This window comes from Antechinus flavipes, chromosome 5, assembly GCF_016432865.1.
Source record: "Antechinus flavipes isolate AdamAnt ecotype Samford, QLD, Australia chromosome 5, AdamAnt_v2, whole genome shotgun sequence".
Lineage (NCBI taxonomy): Eukaryota > Metazoa > Chordata > Mammalia > Dasyuromorphia > Dasyuridae > Antechinus > Antechinus flavipes.
In genome coordinates, this window is record NC_067402.1 from 111098625 (window position 1) to 111120922 (window position 22298).

Here is a 22298-nt window from a genome sequence, read left to right on the forward strand (position 1 = left end):
CGTGAAGAAGAGTCCATGAAAACTCATAGAGCTGTAAATAATACTCTGTGAACCTCCAAAACAGGGGTTCTTAATCTTTCTTGTGTGTGTCATAGATCCCTTTGGCAGCCTGGTGAAGATTAATACTACTGTAGTTTATTGCTTATTCTCATAATTCAGGGAAAAGCTAAGTTTGTGTTAAAAGTTCATGAAAATAAAGATGTCATTTTTTTCCCCCATTCAAGTTGACAGACCCCCCTGAAATCTACTCACAGAAATGTGAGGATGAGAACTCCGGATTCAAAGCATTATCTAAATTAGAATGATTATTTTTGGCACAGAAACCATGTATATAGGGGGTGGGGGGTGGGAGGATGGAGGCTCAGCACAAGCAAAGGCCAGCTCCCTCCCAGATGTGGAAAGAACTGAATCAGATGAGCCTCCGCCTGGAGTGTTCCCTTGATTTGTATGCCTGTGTGGACTTGGCTTTATCTGAGGCAGGAGGGAGGGGGAGCTGATAGGTTTTTTTCTGATAATTGATGCCCCCAGACAAAGGGCACAAATAGCATCTGGGAACATTGTGTGGCTCTCTCTTCACATAGGACATGGGAGACTTCATGCTAGTGGGCTGTGGGTAGCCAAGGAAGCCTTGGCTTGGCTATGGTCCCTGTTCCCTCCTCTGTCAATTTCTACGTGACAACTATAGACTTGGAGACCACACTTCAATTACGCACGCAGCAGGTGAAGGATGCGTGAACCGAGGCCATCACGTCGAGATCAAGGAGGTAATTCATCCTCTTTATACCACCTAGGACTGAGGGGCAGGTGGGTAGGAGGAGGGCAACCATGCATACAGATTGTGACTCTGGACTTGGAGGAGAGAGCCAAGCAGAGCTAAGAGCAAAGCTGATGATAAAAGGCTTTGTAGGAATGGACTCCCAGGGCAATCTAATCTCTGCATTTATCTGGCACCTGTCTTTGTCATTCCAGGCTATTTCAGCACGAAACAATAACACCTGTCTTGATCCCCTAGTTTCTTTGGGTCTGAATCAGTGGATTTTGTTGTTTGTTTGTTTGTTTTGTTTTACAGCACTATTCAAACACCAGCAGGAAGGGACTGAGTCTCTACCCCAGTTTAATCTCCCTGGTCACTTAGAGATTTAAGGGCAGAGAGCCCTCTTGGCTGATAACCCTCCTCTTGTATCTGAGCAAGGGTATTAGGGAGGAAGGGGTCTATATGGAATAAAGGGGAAAGTATATTTTAGTTGTTTGACATTGGTATCATTAAGATTTCCAGTGATAATCAGAACCTTGAGTTAGACGGGGGAAAAAATTTATAATTTAGAATGTAAGCTCCTTGAGGGAAAAGATGGTTTCATTTTTATTTGTCACCCTTAGCTTCTAATACTGTGCCTCACTTACAACAGTCTATTAATAAATATATAGAGAGATTGATTATGGCAAAGGGTTGGAGAGCAGGATTTGGAACCAGAAAGATCTGAATTTAAATCTTGTTTATCTGCTTCACAAGGTGGTTGGGAGGCATAAATAAGATAATGCATGTAAAGTGTTGGTATACTTCAAAACTCTATATAAATGGGAGTAGTTAATTAAGGTCATCTGCTGGAGGAGCCAGATGGCACAGTAGAGAGACTCATCTTCCTGAGTTCAAATCTGGCCTCAGACACTAGCTGTGTGACCCTAAGCAAGTCACTGAGTTAGGCTCAGTTTGCTCATCTGTAAAAAGATCTGGAGAAGGAAATGGCAAATCACTTCAGTATCTTTGTTAAAAAAAAAAAAAAAAGAAACAAACTCAAATGGGGTCATGGAGAGTCAGACATAATTGAAAAAAATGACCCAATAACATTATCTGAAACCAGAGAAAGGAGCAGAAGGTGATTAGCACAGTCCTTGGCACATGGTACTGTAGCCCCTTTATATATACTAGTTGTATTACATTGAGTTGAATCAAATTGGAAGGAAGAATAATATAATCTCTGAATCTGAATTCTGTCAATAAGTGACTCGCTATGTCACTTTGGCCCCTCTATGGATACTTATTAAGAGAGAGAGAGACAAGGCTGACTTAAGATCAAGAGCAGAACTGGGACAGTGGAAAGAAAGATGGATTTGGATTCTAATCCCAGCTCAGACACTTGTCATCTGTGTGATCTTTAGCAAGCTGGACCCTAGCTTCTTTAATAAGGGCTTCTTAACCTGGGCTTGTGAACTTGTATTTTTAAAAAACAAACATATTTTGATCACTATATTTCAATATAACTTTTAAAAATCCTACATATTTTATTTTATGCATTTAAAAACATTTTTTTTTCCCTGAGGAAGGGTCCATAGGCTTTCGCAAATTGCCCAAGGGGTCCATGACACAAACAAAGTTAAAAACTGCTTGTCAATTAAATGAAGGTGCTGATGATAATAACAGCTGACATTTCTATAGCATCTATTATGTGCCAGGCAGTATGCTAAGCACTTTATAATTATTATATCATTTTTATTATATATTATTATATTATACATAATATATATATATAAATAATATATTATTATATCATTTGATCCTCACAACAAATATGGCAGATAGGTTCTGTTATTACTTCAATTTTACAGATGAGAAAACAAGAGAGGTTAAGTGACTTGCCCAATTAAGCTTACAGTTAGTAAGTGTCTAAGGTCACATTTGAACTCAGATCTTATTGACTATCCACTTCACCACCTTAGGACCTTAAATGATCCCTATGCTCTCTTCTCCCTCCAAAGCCAGTAATCTCATAACAAAATTGATGACAGGGTTTCAACTTATATTTATCCACTTGTATTGTTGTTACATTTAGGAGAGAAAGAATAACGCTGAATGGTTAAGGGCTCCCAAGGTCTACTCCCAGCCCACTCCCAGCTCAGTGATATCACCAAAGGTCACCCAATCCTGAAAGACCTATGAAATTCACTTGCTTGGGGAGAAGATGCAGTCCAATCTATTCAGTCCCTCAGTAACTGTTTCCAGCCAATCCCTGGGATTTCTCCTTCTCTTTCTTCAAATTCGATGGCTTCCTTTGACCTGTTAGCTGTCCCTTCCACTTTCAGAAGACTCATATGGTTTCTGGCTCTAGGAGAAATGCTTCTCAATATCCAACTTGCTCTCCAACTCTTTGAGTCACAGAGCAAACATCATCTTATTATAAACTTATAGGCTGGTCCTATCCTAGTATTAGACAGGAGTTTTTTAGTAAGAGCTTTTTTGTCCCTGTTATCCTATCATTGAATCACTCAAGAGATGAGATACCTAAAATTTAATTAGAAGAATCTTCTATAGAAAAAGTTTCTGAGAACTTTTGAGAACTCAGAGTCCAGACTCTGAGTTCTAGACAAGACTTCTTACCAGAGAGTTTTTGAAATGTCCCAGAAATGTATTCAAAGTTCCCCTTTATTCATTGCTTCTAAGTCCAATGACTTAGTACTTAGAAAATTACAAGATTGTTATCTTGTAAGAAGAAGAAAGCTTAATAGTTATTTAATCTAGTCAATTCATAAATAAGGAAACTGAAGTTTAGAGAGATTAAGTGATTTGCCTGTGGTTCTATAGATAGTAAGAGCTGAGACTCCAATTCATGTCCTCTGAGATTTTTTGACTTCAAAAACCCAGTGGTCTTTTTCCAACAACACACTTGCACGCTCATATTTACCTGGCACTTTTAAGTTTATAAGACACTTTCCTTGTAATAAACCTATGAAATGATTAGGATTAAGTATTATTAATATTATTTTCAGATGAGGAAATTTAAGAATCACAGAGGTTAAAAGAGCTGTCTTCACATCCAGGTGTTTCCGTTCCAGGTTTGATGCTCTTCCCAGAGCCTCCTGCTGCCTTCCTTTTGAGAGGCATCCAAGCATAATGGATAGATTGCGGGACCAAGGAAGAAGGCCTGAATTTAAATCTTGTTTTATTTACTAGCTTACTGGCAAGTCACTTAAGCTTTGTGGGCTCCTCATCTGCAAACTGATGGGGACTGCACTAGACTAAGGTCCACTTCTAAATCTATGATCCTATGCTATCAAACCTAAAACAGAAATATAAGAGGTGTGTGTGTGTGTGTGTGTGTTCTGGTTTTATGCAGTATATGTTGAATCTTGAGAGTTTTACAACAACCATGCACTTCAGCTCATGCCCCTACCCAGGGTTTTATCTGAGAACAGCAGAACTTGGCTCATGATTAGGTTTCCATAACAAAGAGAAAGGGTCCATGCAAACACTAAGGCAAACATAATATTGAACATAGGACAGGCTTTATTTAACTCAACAAAAATGTGAAAGACTCATGCTCAAGTCCATATACAGTCAAGACAGCTCTTCTTCCCTTTGTTAGGGGCCTCCCATCTTCCCTGGGGAATTGTATGTTTTCCAGATTTATAGGACCACTCTGTGTGGGCCTTCTCCTTTTTCCCCTCTCCCTCCCAAAAAAGAGTTCAGAGTTGCTAGATATTCAATTAATGCACTTTTCTGGTAAGCCCCAGAGATCTATATAGTTCTCTAGGTTCATAGGACATATATAGTCATCTAGTCTTACCCTTCATCCTCTTCTCTTCCTACCTCAGCAAAACACACATACACACACACACACACACACACACACACACACACACACACAGAGAGAGAGAGAGAGAGAGAGAGAGAGAGAGAGACCCTCACATAGGGAAAAAGAATTTAGTGCTATTACATAGTTAATTCCTTTTTTTCAGTGCCTGCATAATCCACTTAACTCATAGTCTGTGAAAGTCAAAATTCACATCTCAGCTAGAGTTGTCTCTTGCTTGGTACAGATATTCTTCCCAAACCAGGGGCAGAAGTCAGAGTGTAGGTGCTCCATCATTGCTTTGCTTCTGCCATTGTTACTCCACTTTTCCTAGAGATTTTGAAACTTCTGAATTGATCTAACAATGACCTATCCCTTTGTTGCTCTAATCTCTAGGGCAAGGTAATTCATTGTTTTTTTTTTTTTTTAAGTTTTGCAAAATTTTTATTATTTTATTTCATTTGATATTCACAACAAATTTTGAGATAGTTGCTTTTTTTTTTACTGTTTTTTTTATTTTTTGATTCTTTTTTATTGAAGTTTTTATTTTCAAAACATATACAAGGATAATTTTTCAACAATGACCCTTGAAAAGAGGTAATTCATTGTAAGGAATATGCCATTTTATGATCCTTTATCTATTGAAATGGGTCTAAATCTCTCTCTCTTTTTTTTTTTCCCCAATTCTCTTTTTTAAATTTTTTCTTTTAAATTTCTTTTAAATTTCAAGTCCAAAGATATCTGAATCTTTTATTCTTAATGTATTATCAGTGGGGATAACAAGTATCTAAAGCAAGATAGGGCAAAATATTCATGATCAAGGATATATTAGCTCAAAGGCCTCATCATTGAGGCAACATAGACCCAGGATAATGCCTATTATTATTAATTATATTTTGTTGTTGAGTCCAAATCTCAGAGTCATAACAATTCTGGGATAACAGGGGCTTTGTCTATGGATGCTAAAATGGATAAAGTGATTATTGTACTTGGAATTAATAAATAATATAATTAATTAAAATTAATAAACACAAATAAAATTGTATTAATACATTCAAAACAATTGAGATTGGCAACTATATTCCTTAGCTAGATTAGTTAATATAGAAAGCTACTAGAAGATATACTTCCTTTCCTGTTTTCAGAGCTCTCCCTAGCAATTGTCTCAGGTTTACCAGTGTCTTCTTTATCAATTGTATTTGCCTCTAGAAGCTGATTTGAGGGCATATTGTGTGCGCCTTGCCCTCAGTGCAAAAATCCTTGGTTATGGTTCTCCAAATCCATTTTGAGAAGACCCATAGTTCTAAAACAGTTTGAAAAAAGTGAGATCTGAAGCAAAACCAAGCTTGAACTGCAGTGAATGACAGAATTCTTAGAGGTTATTTTGTTCAAACATTTCATTTTTTAAAGATGAAGAAACTGAGGCTCAAAGAGATTAGGGATTTGCTCAAAGCCACACAGCCAGCATGTAATTTAGGTCTATTGGACTCCAAATTCCATGCTCTACACTCACTGAATTAGCCCACTCCACCACCCATCCTCCCTTTCCTGAGAACTCAGATTACTCAGTCAACACTTTCTTCTCTCAAATTCACAGCCTTTGTAACATATTTTCATAGGTAAGTGCTTCATTGCTACCTTGCTTGCCACTTGTGCCCACATATTATCTTCTTGCTACGTTGTAAGTTCCTGGAGGATGGAGACCATGTTTTGTGTTTCTTTGTATCCCTGCCCCTCACCTATAGCACCTAGCTCAGGGCTTTGCGTGACTGCAATAGGTGCTCAGTAAGTCTTTGCTGGCTTCCAGAGAATTGGAGAATAATGAAAATAAGAATCAGAACATCCAGTCCCCATCTACTGCTTTTCCAATCCCCTTGAGCAAATTGTATTTGTCCTTCTGTGTCTTTGGCAATTAACTGTCCCATTTCATTTAGACCCTTGATCTCTGCAACCCAGCCAGAATACTGACTTCATTTATTGGACTTTGCCTTCCCTCTAAAGCCCACATTTGCTCTCTCCACATGTAGAGCTACTCACAGTTGTGTTCTTAGATAAATATTTATAACTGAGGGGAGTGAAAATTTATAACCGCTGGAAGAGCAGGACGGATGCCCAGTACATCTGACGCGGTTAAACTATGAGGTGGTCTGATGGTGGTCTAGCTTTTTATGGTCAGTGTGGATAAAGAAAAGGTATGATACTATCTCATTGGGGCATTTGGATGTCTCGAAGATGGCTCCTTCTCTCATATCATATAATTCTTTTCTGAGGTGGCCAGCTTTTGCAAGAAATCATTCAGCTATAAGATGTGACTAATAAATTGCTGGACTTGGAATCCAGAAGACCTAAATTCAAAATCAATTAGCTTCAAAACCTTCCTAGTTATGTTAATTTGAACAAACCACATAATCTCTCTAAGCCTCAGCTTTCTCATCTGTAAAGTGGGACTAATACTATACATAGAACTTCCCTGACAGGATTATTGCAAGGACCAAATTGTATAATATATGGAAAGTATCTCACAAATGTAGAAGTGTTAAAAAATTATAATATGCCAGCTACTTCTATCATTTATCAAGAGCATCTTCTATTTTATAGCTTAGTACAATGCCTAGCATGTAGTAAGTTCTTAATAAATGTTTATTGATTGATTTATTCATTGAGTTTATATAGTATACAGTCCCAGGACAGGTTGATAGTTATTATTTATTTATATTTAATATTTAGTGGACTATTGTGGAAATGGATAAAAAGATTTAAAAAAAATAATTTAATAAAAGTATTGTGATGCATCTGCATCTTTTGTAGGCTTGATGAAAATGGCAGACAGGATGATGAGAATGATAACTGATTGATTACAGCTCAGGATCATTTCTCTGTTGATGTAGAATGCATTTATTTCCACAATGAATCATTTATGAGTATACTAAGGTTCTGGGGGAGATTAAGATGGGGAGCAGAGCATGTGAATTCTTAATTTTTATTAAAAGCACAGCTCATTTCTGGTGTCCACTAGAAATTTTGGGGGTTTTGTTTGTTTATTTTTCTGTTGTTGTTGTTGTTTTTGGTAGATTGATGAAAAATGTTGTTAGAGAGAAAAGCCCATGGATTAAATGGCAACAACAGCCTGCTAAACGAAGAAACTGTGGGAGGCCTTTCGTTGATGTGGTCTCTATTTTACATGCATCCATCTGATTCCCCATTGGCCTATTATATATCCCAGAAATTCCAATTTCTCCTTCTAGAACTGGCACTTTTCCAACTTGGCAAATAGCTGATGCTGGCATAGGTGCAGGATCATGGACCAATTTGGCATGCTGGCTGGGGCCCTGGAATAAATGAAAATATCACAAAGATAGACTACAGCCCAGTAGCTCTTGAAATATTGAGTACATAAATTTCTGAAAAGCCATTGGGGCATTATACAATTCAAAGGGCATAAGTCAGTATCAACATTAGTCTTACCATGTCTGAAAACCTGTCTTCTCATATTTGGATCAAATTATATATCTCCCGAATGTTCAGGTGGATGAATATCACTGCCATTGTCAGCCGGTCTAGCAGGTTGGGTATAAGTGGCAGGGGATACTGTCTTTGATGGTGATGATACTCAGGGAGCTAGAGTTATTGTTGACCACCATTGTCTTGACAATGGACAGAAGGAGAAATTGGTTCTGTGGGAGCATGGAACAATCCTTAGCTTAACAACTCCTCTTTCTTCCATATAAATGATAACAATGACAACTGGCAATTTATATTTCATTTCATATTGCTATTTGATTAGCTTATTTGATTTTAACAACAGCTTTGGAAGGATGTTATTGCTGTTAGTATTATTATTATTCCTGTTTTTATTAGCAGTAGTATTTTTATTTCTGTTTTTATAAGTGAAGAAACTGAGGTACAGAAAAGTGACTTGTCCATGATGCTATGACTTGTAAGTGTAAGGCAGGATTTGAATCTGGGTCTAATCTGATTGCCAGTTCAACACTTTCCAATTCTTCATGCCTGCTGATTTACATATTGTACTGTTGGAATCCTTACTAACTGTTAACTAATTAGAGTTGATCTAATCTTACAAGAAGATGTTTTGGGCAGAATCTGAAACAAGGTACTAAGTAGAACTAGTTAATACAAGGCTTGTGTTCACACCTTTACTCATTGGAGTTCAATGAGTTCATACCTCCCTTGAAGCTCTTTGGGCCAGAGAGCACTATGGGAGAAAACCCATAATCCCTCTCTCTGGAAGGAGATAAATAGGCCAATGGGCCAGTCGAAGGAGTTCTTCAGAGGAAGACGCTACAAGTCGAGATTTCACTGGAATGACATGAAGACTGGAGCTGGCTGGAGGCTGAAGAAAGCAGAGGTAGAGGCTGAAGGACCAGACCTTTGGATTTAAAGACATTTGGAGAGAGCTCTTGGAACCAAGCAGAGAGTTAGGCCTCTAAGCTAACCGGGCTATATTGGAAATAATAAAAGATCTGAACTTTTATCACTTGGCTGCTTTTTGAGAAGAAAAAGCTCACAACATCGTACTGAATGAAACTATCAAAGCTCCAGCCAGCCAGAATCAATGCTCGAGGACAATGTACAAACTTATTTGATGGTAACCTCTACAGCAATAAGACTAACAATGTCCTTGTGTGGTCCTTGGAAGGAACTTTGATTCATGCTCTACTGGAGTACTCTGGCTTGGTATATCTAGGCCAGACAAAGTTTCTGGCAGGGGACCAAAGCCAGGTGCCAAAAGTCTTTCCTGATTCTTGGAGAAACCCTTCTATGGTCCAATGAGTTATTCCTTTGTGAGATAAGGAGGGTCTACTTCACCATCTGTCCTGATAAGGAATACCACGCTGTCTCTCTGTCTCTCTGTCTCTCTGTCTCTCTGTCTCTCTGTCTCTCTCTCTCTCTGTGTGTGTGTATATGTGTGTGTGTGTGTGTGTGTGTGTGTGTGTGTGTGTGTATGTGCGCATGAACAATTTATTTTGGGAAGTTTCATGGGTCTTGAATGGAAAGAACTGTCTAAGAGGTGGAGTTCCCCAACTAAGGGAATTCTGAACTTCTCCCATTCCCAACCAAGGAGCATTCCTTCACCAAAGGGGTAAATTGATAACTGAAAAAAGAAAGAGGCTGCGAGCTCCAGTATGGTTATAAAAATCCTTCAATAAACATCTGGGTGACTTACATAGGGGCTGCCTGGAGTGGCTGTCAGATAATTCAATGGATTTCTAATCCCTGACGTGCAGTGTAGGACAGCAGACAGACTACTCAGGGGATCCCTGCAAAAGACACCCCAGAAGTCCCTTGGCAATTATAGAAATCAAACAAAGGGAGGAGTTATAGGGCATCATGCATACATTGATGTGGTCTGGCTAATGTTTTGATTTTATTGCTTGGGAATTGGGTTTGATTTCCAGGACTCGGGTGCAAGACCAGTGCGATGGTTAGATATTCATATGCTCAAGGTCATGTGCTGGTTAGTTTAAGTTCCACCCCCACCCCAAGGTTATTTGTTGGAGACTGTGTCCTTGTAATGGCTTTCACCCCTGTTGTTATGGCTTTTACCCACTTTGGTACGGTTTTCACCCCAAGGCATTAGTGTGTTGGTGATAGGCAAGGCAACCTAATATGCCTGCTTCCCCAACTGCTCACTTTCTTCCTTGGAAATTGCAAGCATTCTTCAATATAGCCAGTCATTTGTAGGCTTGCTTGCCAACCCCTGCTACCCTAATATGATGCTAGACCATCACACCATTGCAGAGTACCAAGTGACTCAGCATTGTCTCAGCAGTTTGGAGAGGAAAGAGCTGGAAATGTTTCTCCTCAATTTTTTTTTTTTTTTTTTTTGCTAGGGATGGGACTAACACCTCTTAGAGACTAGAAAAGTCAACAAGATGTGAAGGAAGAACCTCTTATAGAAGAGGTGGACATGGTCCATGTAGTAATCCCAGAGTGTAAGTTAGAGGCCAGTGTAAAGCAAATCCAAGGAGTAAGATACCAAGTAGTATATTTAAGGCTCATCCATATGTCTCGGGGGCCTAAAGGCTCCTGGTATTGAGGTTGGCCCTACTCTTTAACAGATTTAACAGATTTCCTTTGAACATTGCTTAACCAACCACAATATTTTCATTTTACTCATGGGCACATGGGTCCAAAGAGAGAAGAAAGAATTTCTTTAATGGAAAGAATTTCTTTTATTCTCTCCTACATGTCATGCTTACTTTTGTTTTATTTTGGAAGCAATTGGGCTTAAATTTCTTTTCCAGGGCCACATAGATAGTAAGAGTCTGAAGATAGATTTGAATCCAAGTCCTCCTTGTTCTGCCCACTGCACCACCTACTTGCCTCTTCATCTCACTTTTGCTCCTCTTCTCTCTACCTAAAAGGACCAGTCTCTGCCAATATAAAGTCTATCCATCCTACAAGGATCAATTTAAGTCCTATTTCGTCCAGGAAGTCTTCCTGGACTAAACTGGTGAGTCCCTATACCTGATGGATATTTCTTGAAGGGCCTTTCTGTGCTCACTTTTTTGGTTATTGTCATTTTCAGTCAAGTCTGACTCTTTGTGACCCCATTTAGGGTATTTTGGCAAATATAGTGGAATGATTTGCCATTTCATTCTCCAGCTCATTTTACAGATGAGGAAACTGAGGCAGGCAGGGTTAAGTAATTTGCCCAGGGTCACGCAACTTGGGAAGACCTTCTTGACTTCAGGCCTGGCTTTCTGTGCACAATGGTACCATCTAGCTGCCCCATGCTCAACTTTCTCTTAGAACTTCCCTATACCCTTGCCAGCTATCTTGTCTTCCATGTGCTACTTGGTGTTTCCAGCTCTCCTTTATATATTGTAGAATGTAAGCTCCTTGAAGGCAGGGACTATCTTATTTGCAAATACACACACACACACACACACACACACACACACACACACACACACACATATATATATATATATATTTGCTGAGGCAATTGGGGTTAAGTGACTTGCTCTGGGTCACACAGCCAGGAAGTATTAAGTGTCTGAGGTCGGATTTGAACTCAGGTCCTCCTGACTTCAGGGCCAGCACTCTATCTACTGCACCATCTAGCTGCCCCTATTTGCTTATATTTGTATCCCTGGTACTTAGCACTTTCTGGGACACAGAAAATACTAAATAAATATTCTATTTATCTTATTGAATCTATCACTTCTTTATAATTTCTCTCTCAATCTCTTATTGATACATTATCTATCCCTTCCTCTTTACCTATCATCTATTTATATTTATCTTCTATATTTCACCTACTTATCTAGCTAACCTATCTTGTGTATGTATTACCTGCCATCTTCTATTTATCTTTAATCATATATCTCAACCTATCATCTATATATCATCTCTGTCTCTGTCTTTTTCCTATTTCATGACTACAATCCCCACAAATATCTTCCTGCTCTGAATCTCCTATTGCTTTGCTCATCCATTTTTATCCCTCAACCTCATCTGACTTTTATATGTGTTATGTGTCATACACCCCGTGTGAGATTATGATATTGCTTACTCTTCTTCATCACGCACTGTGCCTCATCCAGCCTTGAGCACAAAGAAGGGGCTCTCTATGTACTTGTGGATTTGCTGTTGCTTGAATTGGCAGAGCTGGGGACGTTGCCTAGGCCCCCAGATGCTCAGCTCTTTAGCACGTCCCACTTTGCCTCCTGCCCCTCACTGAGGGGGCTGGTCCCAAATATCATGATGTTCTCTCCAGTGCTTCAGCCTGACAGATGTTCTGCGGGAGCTTGTGTGAATGGTGTGAAAACACACCGCCAAGATGGAGGGGGGAAATCCATTTAAAATGTTACAGAATTAGTTAAATTCCATGGGAATGAAGATGGATTAAATACATGACCGTACATGAATAGGGCAGGAGCTGAAAATATTTTGGGATCACAAAAGTCAGAGTTAGGGATCTCCTGGCTGACTTAACTTGGCCCTCGCATGTTCCACCATTGCCAAAGGATGCAGGGGCTTTCATGACACATTTATCTAACTGCTCAGAGAGAGCCTCAGAGTTTTCTTGCTCTTTTGGGCTGAAAGAGATGAAGTGCCAGCAATATGCCTGCATTGGCATTTGAGGTAGCAAAAGGCAGTAGAAGAAGAAACATGAAGGACAAACAAAGAAAAGCTCTTCAAAAGCCAAGCAGGCTGCTGCTACCTTGGTTTTGTTCTCTATTTCTCAACCATCTATAGGTATGGGTTCCTTTGGATCAGTGGACTTTTTCCTGATTTAAAATAGGGAAGGAAGAACTGCTTGCTGAGCTCCCCATAATGGGGAAAAAGAAGTTACCTAAAAGTAGAAGTTCAAGGATCACAGTAGTCCACAGAAGAGAATCCCTTCTTTCTCACTCATAGTAGCAGAGCAGTAATTAGGGATTTTCAAACTTGGAGCTGTGTGTGTGTGTGTGTGTGTGTGTGTGTGTGTGTGTGTGTGTGTGTTTCTCTCTTTATTTTTCTCTATATCTCTGTTTCTCTCTCTCTCTCTCTCCCTCTCCCTATCCCTTCCTCTCCTCCTCCTCCTTCTCCTCCTCCTCCTCCTCCTCCTCCTCCTCCTCCTCCTCCTCTTCCTCCTCCTCCTCCTCCTCCTCCTCCTCCTCCTCTTCCTCTTTCTTCTCCTCCTCCTCCTCCTCCTCCTCCTCCTCTTCCTCTTTCTTCTCCTCCTCCTTCTTCTCCTCTTCCTCCTCCTCCTCTTCTTCTTCTTCTTCTTCTTCTTCTTCTTCTTCTTCTTCTTCTTCTTCTTCTTCTTCTTCTTCTTCTTCTTCTTCTTCTTCTTCTTCCTTCTCTCTCTCTCTCTCTCTCTCTCTCTCTCTCTCTCTCAGAGATGGGGATGTGTATTTGATATAGCCACTGGAGAAAGGAGACAAATATATCCAGGATGCTGCTGGATTTCTGTGCTACTGAAGAAGTGGACATTGCTTAATAGAGAGATCAAGAACTGGCTGTTAAGAACAGCAGACCTGATAGAACTACGAGGAGTAAGGAAGGTACACACCAAGATAAGACTGATAATCCCGAAGGTGGGGCAGGTAACAATCATCAGAGTTGAGGAGGAGAAAACACGTCTCGGATTGGTCATATCAGTACTCATTAAACTTTTGAATCATGTGGCAAAGGCTTAGTCATCTCCTCTTAGTGATAGTTCTGAATGGTCAGATTATATCTAAGAATGGTGGGTTAGGGAAGAGGATGAGACAAGGGTTGAGGATGGCCTTTTTAATTTTTTCACAGATTGTTTTTTATTCACAGATTGTTTTTACTGTTCATTTGTACCTGACTCTTCATAACCCTGTGGATGATATCATGTCAGTACTATCTATGGAGTTTTTTTTGGCAAGACACTACAGTGGTTTTCCATTTTCTTCTCCAATGGACTCTCATATCATACCAATACTGCCCATAGTGTTTTTTTTTTTGGCAAGATATTAAAGTAGTTTGCCATTTCCTTCTCCAGAGGGTTATATCATGTCAGTGCTGACCATGGGGTTTTCTTGGCAAAGATCCTGGACTGGTTTGCCATTTCCTTCTCCAGTGGATTAAGGCAAACTGAGAATAAGGGATTTATCCAGATCACATAGGTGGTCATTGTTTTAGGCTGGAGCTGAACTTGGGTCTTCCTGTCTCCAGGCGGAGCACTTCATTCACTGAGCCACCTCGCTGCCTCAGCCAAGAAGTATATATAAAGTGTTTACTATGTGTCAGGAACCCTGTCGAGTGCTAGTCTAGTGGGTCAGATGGGCATCAGTCAATAAGACTTCCCGTTTAGCTGGACCCACAAGGAGTGCAGCTATGTAGCTCGGAAGAGGGCCCAGGAATCCTACTTTAACAAGGATTGATTTTTTTCCTCAAGGTCATTCATGTTAGTTTCCAATAGTGCTTCAAATAGGAAGGAGAGCAATACACTCTGAGTTTGTACTGTGTAAGAGGAAAGACGACTGAGTCAGAAACCTGGGTGAAAGTCAAGTAAAGTGAGTGCAATTTAAGAGTGATGAATCTAAAGTCTTTCTCTTTGGTATGTATAGGAATGAGACAAAAGGTCACTTAAAGAAAAGATCAGAGGGATTTATTGGCCCACAAACTCAACATGATTCAAGAGTGTGATGTGGAAGCTACCCAGTTAATGCATTCATAGGCGGTATGAAGTGAAACAGAATGTCCAGAGGCTAGAAGGGAGAGACTCCCACTGGACTTTGCTTTTGTCACACCTCATCTCCATTTTTTCCTTCTGTTTTGGGCATTACATTTGATAGAAGTCACCAACAAACTGGACTTCATGTAAATGATTAAGGTACTGGAGACTATTGTAGAACAGGTTACATAGGGATTCGCTGAAAAAACAAGAGTTATCTAACTTGGAGAAAAGAAGTTATCAAGAACATGATTTTTCCCCCCTTTTTTAAAATTAAAGTTCTTTATTTTCAAAACATATGCATGGGTAATTTTTCAACATTGACAATTGCAAACCTTCTGTTCCAAATTTTCTCCTCCTTCCCCTATCCCTTCCCCTAGATGGCAGGTAGTCCAATACATGTTAAATATGTTAAAATATATGTTAAATCCAATATATGTATACATATTTATACAATTATCTTGTTACACAAGAAAAATCAGAACAAAAAGGAAAAAATGAGAATGAAAACACAATGCAAACAAACAACAAAAAGAGTGAAGATGCTATTTTGTGATCCTCACTCAGTTCCCACAGTCCTCTCTCTGGGTGTAGATGGCTCTCTTCATCATAAGATTATTGGAACTGGCCTGAATCATCTCATTGTTGAAGAGTCATGTCCATCAGATCTGATCACTGTATAATCTTGTTGTTGTTGTGCACAATGATCTCCTGGTTCTGCTCATTTCACTTAGCATCAGTTCATGAAAGTCTCTTCAGGCCTCTCTGAAATTATTCTGCTGGTCATTTCTTATAGATTGATAATCTTCTATAATATTCATATACCATAACTTATTCAGTCATTCTCCCACTAATGGGCATCCACTCATTTTCCAGTGTCTTGCTACTACAAAAAAGGCTGTCACAAATATTTTTGCACATGTGGGTCCCTTTCCCTTTTTAAAAATTGCTTTGGAATATAATTCCAGCAAAAACACTGATGGGTCAAAGAGTATGCACAGTTTTACAGCCTTTTTGGCATAGTTCCAAATTGCTCTCCAGAATGGTTGGATTCGTTCACAACTCCACCAACAATGTCCCAGTTTTCCCGTGTCCCCTCCAACATTCATCATTATTTTTTCCTGTCATCTTAGCCAATCTGACAGGTGTGTAGTAGTATTTCAGAGTTATCTTAATTTGCATTTCTCTGATCTTTTCAGAGGACTAGAAATGGTTTCAATTTCATCTGAAAATTGTCTTCATATCCTTTGACCGTTAAGATCACAATTGCTATCAAGTACATGGAAGGTTGCCATATAGATAAAGGATTAAATTGAATTTTGCTCGACTCTACTTGGCAGAATAAGGGGCAGTGGATTCAAGTTGTAGAAGTAGATTTCAACTCAATGGAAAGAAAAACTTAATTGTAGTAGTCCCAAAATAGAATGGATTGTCTTGGAGAACAGTGAGTTTTCTTTCCTTTGAGGGAGTCTTCATATAGAGGCCTAATGACTACTGATGAGGATGCTTTATTATTTTTTAAAAGTAGGTTTCATTGATGTCTTTTATTTTTATGTTAGTTATTTCCAGAAATCTCTGCCATGTCCCAACGTCTATCCTACATCGAATCTTTCTCTTGTAACAAAGAAAGACATTTAAGTCAAAACAACCAACACAGGGAATATATCTGGCAAGGTAGGCAATATTCCACACCTCTTATCCTCTATCCCTTTATCAAAAGGAAGGGGGGAATATGTCCTCATCTGGTCTCCAAGAACAAGACTGGTCATTATGATGACTCAGAATTCAGCTTCCTCTTTTTATTTCTAATATTGTAGTCAATGCATATTCTGTTCTCAAGATTCTGCTTAATTTAATTTGCATTTGTTCAGTTAAATCTCCCTATCATCGTTTCTGATGTTATAGTAAAATTCCATTACATCCATGTACCATAATTTGTTTAACTGTTCCTCAAAGGGAAATCACTTGGTTTCCAGTGTCTTGCTACTATAAATGGTGCTGTTCTGAATATTTTGGTGTACTTGACACTTTTCTTTCTGTCTTTGACATCCTGGGATATGTGCCCAGGAGTGGAATTGCTGGGTAGATACAAGGCTCAGTTGATAGAGCTTTGGACCTAGAGGCAGAAAGACTTAAATTTTAATCCTGCCTCAGAAACTTAGTAGCTGTCTGACTGTTCTCTGTCTCAGTTTCCCCACCTGTCTTTCAGGTTGTTATGAGATTAAATGAGATCATATTGTAAAGTGCTTTGCGAACTTTAAAATATTATGTAAATGCTAATTATTATGTATACAGCTTTATTAACGTCCACTCTCTCCAATTCTGTGTTTTTGTCGGGGATGTGTTAAGGGGTAAATCTCTTTTCAGGAACACGTTGAACTAGATGGCCTGTGAGTATTCCTCTAACTCTGAGATTCTTTAATTCTATACCGGAATTAAAATTGAATATGTATGAATGTTCAGTGATCTCTGACTCTGGATTGAGAGATAGAACAGATGTGCTTAGGAAACTACACCAACATCCAATAGAACATTTTCTCAGGTATATTTAGGCCTACTGAGATATTCTCTTGATGCTGGTGATTGAGATGATTTGATGGTAGAGAAAAGTCCTGGACACGTGGAAGGAATTTTGAGAGTCTGAGTGACTGAGCAGGTTTTTAAAAAAAGCAACTATGTGAGCAGGAAAAAGACAGTGAATGTAGCACGATTGTGAATCAGGAATATGTGTGTGTATATGTATTAAGAAAAATGGATCTGGAAATGAGAGTGAGAATAAGAATAAGGGTATATTTAGGGTTTTGTGTCTCGGCAATTCATGTGTGAACTTTGATTTTTAGTGACTATGGAGTGAGCAATTACTGGGTTAAGGATGGAGGAAGACTTCCCTGTGCCACGTTTGCATCGAGTTTTGGAAATGTGTGTAGTATTGACTCTCATACACTCTCATGCAGTGAAACTAGCTTGGGGGAACCATAAGGAGAAAGCTCAACCATATTTTTCTATATAAAAATGGTCCATTTCTGAGCTCCTTATAGTCTTCTCGTCTAAGGGACAAAAGCAGACCCGAAATCTGAGGGTGAGGTAGGGGGATGAATCAGTTACTTGTGAGCAGCATGATTGGCAGTGGGTGTGTACAAGCAAGTCCATGGCAGGTACTTGTTAAAAGTGACCACATCTTTTGTATGCTAGGGACACTACTCTGTTCTTAGGTGGTAATAGAACCCTCAGTCCAATGACACCATCAAGGAAATTCCCCCTCTACTATAAATACTGATCTGTCTTATTTATCGAATAAATGAGAACAAGCTCACCTCGTCCCTTGGATCTAGTAGGACCAGGACCAATTCTTGCTTCATACCCCATCCATATGTGTTGGAATCCTTACAAACTGCTAACTAATTAGAGTTGATCTAATCTTATAAGAAGATTTTGGCCAGAACCTGAAACAAGGTATTAAGTAGAACTAATTAGTACAATGCTTGTATTTACACCTTTGTGTTCACACCTCCTTTAAAGCTCTTTGGGCCAGAGAGCACTATGGGATAAAACCCATAATCCCATTCTCTCAGAAGATTCACATATAAGGCCAATGAAGAGAGAGCTATTCCAGAATATATTTTCCACTTGGCTGGCTGGTCGCAGAAGAGAGTTCAGCTGCAATGGAGAGGAATTGGTGGCTGGGCTCCTGCACTTCTCCCACTGAGACCAAGCTGGTCTGAAAGACTCACCAGAAAGCTAGCCGAGCCCCGAGTGAAGGAGACAAGAGATTCATTCCATCTCTGTGCTGGTTGGAGGCAGAAGAAAGCAGAGGCAGAGGCTGAAGGACCAGATCTTTGGATTTGGCGACATTCGGAGGGAGCTCTTAGAACCAAGCAGAGAGATAGACCTCTAGGCTAACCGGGCTATATTGGAGATAATAAAAGATCTGAACTTTTATCACCTGGCTGTGTTTTGAGAAGAAAAAGATCACCACATTTTGGCGCCCGAACAGGGACCGACAAAATCCTGATTCCAGGGAAGGCACCCAGAGAGAACTTTTATAATATTTTGAGAAGAACAAGAACCCAACATTTGAACCACAACACATATGTGCTGTCATATTGCCAGCTATTGCTCCATGGTACCTTCATTTCTCCCTTTGCCCTCCCTATTCCCTCCTGCTCCCTCATGACACCCTTATTCTAGGCTTAATAACCAAATTAATACCATTGACCCTGGAGAAGAGGAAGGAGTGTGTCAGTTAACTACCCTGTGGATCAATTTACTAGTTTTGTGACTCTGCATATCCAAACTCCCTTCCCTGGTCACCTCTTTCCAATATGCATTGTTTCCTTTTAGGAATATTTAACTTCCTTGAAAACAAGGATTGTCTTAATTCTGCATTTGCTTTTCTTGTGCTTAGTGCACTAATGGGCAGCATATAGGCTTTCCATGCATTCATTCATTCAAAAGCTAAACTTCCCATGTAAAATGCTTTCTAGTTAGTCAGACTTTGGGTAGAAAAGTTGGGCTCTTCTCTCAGCCAAACTGCTCAGCGTTTCTTTTTCTGGAGAACCAAAGACTAGCATGAACATGATAATTGTCTTTAGATTTAAGAGCTGAATTACAGAAAAAAAGAATTAGGTTTATTCCAGTTGGCTCCAGAAGGCAGAGAATTAGGAACCAAATGAAGACATTGCAGAAAGAAATTTTGGCTCCAAGAAGAGGTATGTCTTAACAATCAGACCTGTCCATAATTGAAATCGGTTGCCTTTGGAAGTAGTGAATTTTTTATCAGTGGAAATATGCAAGAAATGACTGTTGATCATTATGTTGCAGAGCCTATTTCTGTTTTTTTGGTAAGAGTTGCACTGGATGACCTCTCAGCTCGCTTAAAACTCAGAAACTCTGAGATTGATATTCTGTGGTTCTATGGAGATGTGGGTGGCCTGGACTTTTGATTTTTTAAAATCTCTCTCCTCCTTGTGTGGCATCCATAGGCCTATTTTGCTGAATTTTAGCCAGAAGGTAAAGACATTCTAATTTTTATAAAATTCAGGTAAAGGGATACATAGTACATTTGGAAACAAAGTTCAATTTTCTTTCATAGAATGGTCATTTCTTATCTAGATAATCGGGGACACCTAAGTCTACCCAAAATCTTGGGCTACAACATTTGGCGGAGCCACCTGAGTATTTTCTTTTCCTCAGAAATTCAGTTTCCAACAGGTATCCTGATATCCCCATGTAGCAGCTTCACCTCTGGTCTCAAGCTGGTGGGTGACATTTTAAGAGCAGATGGCTTTGCTCTGGGATGTAAACAATTTGGCAAGAGCTTCTGCATAATGGTCCCTGTCCCTCTGCACAGCAGTCCCTGACAGCTGACAGAAATATCCTAAGGCCTTGAATTCCTTTAGGCTGGAGCTATTAGGTAGGAACTTAAGGAGCATTCCCAGAGTTCTCTTGAGTAATCTTTTTCAAAGCAGAATCAGAATAGATTTTCTTTGTTCATTAGAACATGGAGTGGCTCTCTGTTCTCTGTCTTCAGACAGCTCCCTAAATCTTTAGAGGTCTTTAAGGAGTAAGTTATTTGTCTGAGAGAACCAAAATACCTCCTCATTATGGCCATTTTGAAGTAAATCTTCATTTTTTTCCTCTGTTGGATAAGTGCAAAACTGAGTCATAATGACTGAGCCAGACTTGAGAAAGAAAACTGGTCTATATTAAAAGTCTCAGCTCTAAAGTTGGTAGACTCACCCAGTCTTAATAACACTGGATTGAAAGTCAGAAGGCTTGAGTCCAAATTCCATTTTTTCCATTCATTACCCTGTGACTTTGAGCACATCTTATGACCTTTTTTGGCTCTGTTTGTCTCATCTGTAAAATGGGGACATTTAAGTTCCCTTCTACCACTAATTTATATTTTTCTTTTGATCTTTTGGACTGAAAAATGATGGGTAGTCTTAGGATTACATATTGCTGAGTTTGTCTGAGGGATCAATCAGATGCTATTTGGTTCTAACTAGATATTCATCCAGATGAACTAGAAACAAATGATATTGCCCACAATTCAGATTTTAAAAATTATATTCCAGGAGTGTTTTTTGCCCATAGGGAATCAAAGTGAGTAATGATCTTAGTTATGTGTTTTTCTTAGATTTGCCTCATGGTGGTTCGTTTCCAAGATAGGGCTCAGATTTTTCAGACAACAGGCGAGGAAAGTGGACCAAGCTCCCCAAATATCTCAGTTTACTCAGTTTGAAATAAGCACAATGATCCACTTTCCTGAAGCTTCTGGGGGACAGTCCAAGGATTGGGAAGGTGAGTTTGGGGTGAGATAGAAGCCAGAGCTTAACTGATTTTCTTTTCTCTTTCTTACCTATAGTCAGCAAGATTGAAAACGGCCAGCTGAACTACTCTGTGAGTGGGCCCAGAGAGACCAGGTGTTTTTAGAGCTGTACATGTATATATGTTTATGACTAGGTATATGGATATGTAACAGACAGGTATGAATGTTTGTGTCTGTATGGATATGTGCAAATGCATAGTACGAATGCAAGCATGGGTTTACGTGAATTATGAATGTGCATATGGATGTTTAGAAATTTGTAGATATATATGAGTGTGCAAACATGCATTTGCATGTATATGTGTTTTTGTTTCCTCTACAAAGTCCTATCCCACTGAATGATTGTGACAAGGAGCTGATCTTGGGTTCTTGAAGGCTTTGCCATCAATGCACAACTTCTGCTGACAAGGCTTCAAGAATGGGTCCATCCATAGCTGAAGTCAGTTTTATGAGAATAGTCTAGTCAAGTATAGAGAGACTGGTCATTTGGTGAGGACTAATTTGGTCGTGGCAAACCATGAAACAAAGAAAAATACAAAATGGTTCTTAGTTCTGCATAGCCCTCTTTTGTGTCCATTGTAATGGTGGAGAAGAGTGAAAAGAGGAACAGAAGATACTAAGAATCACATAGTTCTAAGATTATTTATCACTTAAATGACCAGTGAATGAACCTACCATTGGAGGTCTCGCATTATATGTCATGATGTTTTCAGTGTAAATGAAGCCAGAAAAAAGGAAAGAATATGCATCAAAAATGAAAGGATGGCTCATAAATTCTCTTTAGGAAGACAAATTAGTGAATTATTGGAGTTGGTTTTCCTGTGTGCCCAGAAGCAATGAGAAGCATTTTTCAGGCTATTTGGTCATTTTGTATGTGATAACTAGTTTGAGAGACCACTATGAAAAGGATGGCAGCTTAGGGTGAAGAGGAAGATAAATTCTCCAGAGATATTCTTGATAATATTCTCTAAATAAAAAAAATCAAATAGTTTGATATTTGGTGACTTCCGGGAAAATGTTGTAATAAATGAGGGGATAACGATAAGTACACTAGAAATCATGGATCAAGAAAACAGGACTAGAGTAATCAAAGACTTATAGACTCCACAGAAGCCTCATCTTTGTTTGTAATAAATACTTTTAGAAGAAAATCACTAGGCATTGGACATAGTAGGTACCAAATAACAAAATAATCCCAATAACAAATAATCTCAAAAATGGGAATAATATATTACTGATATGA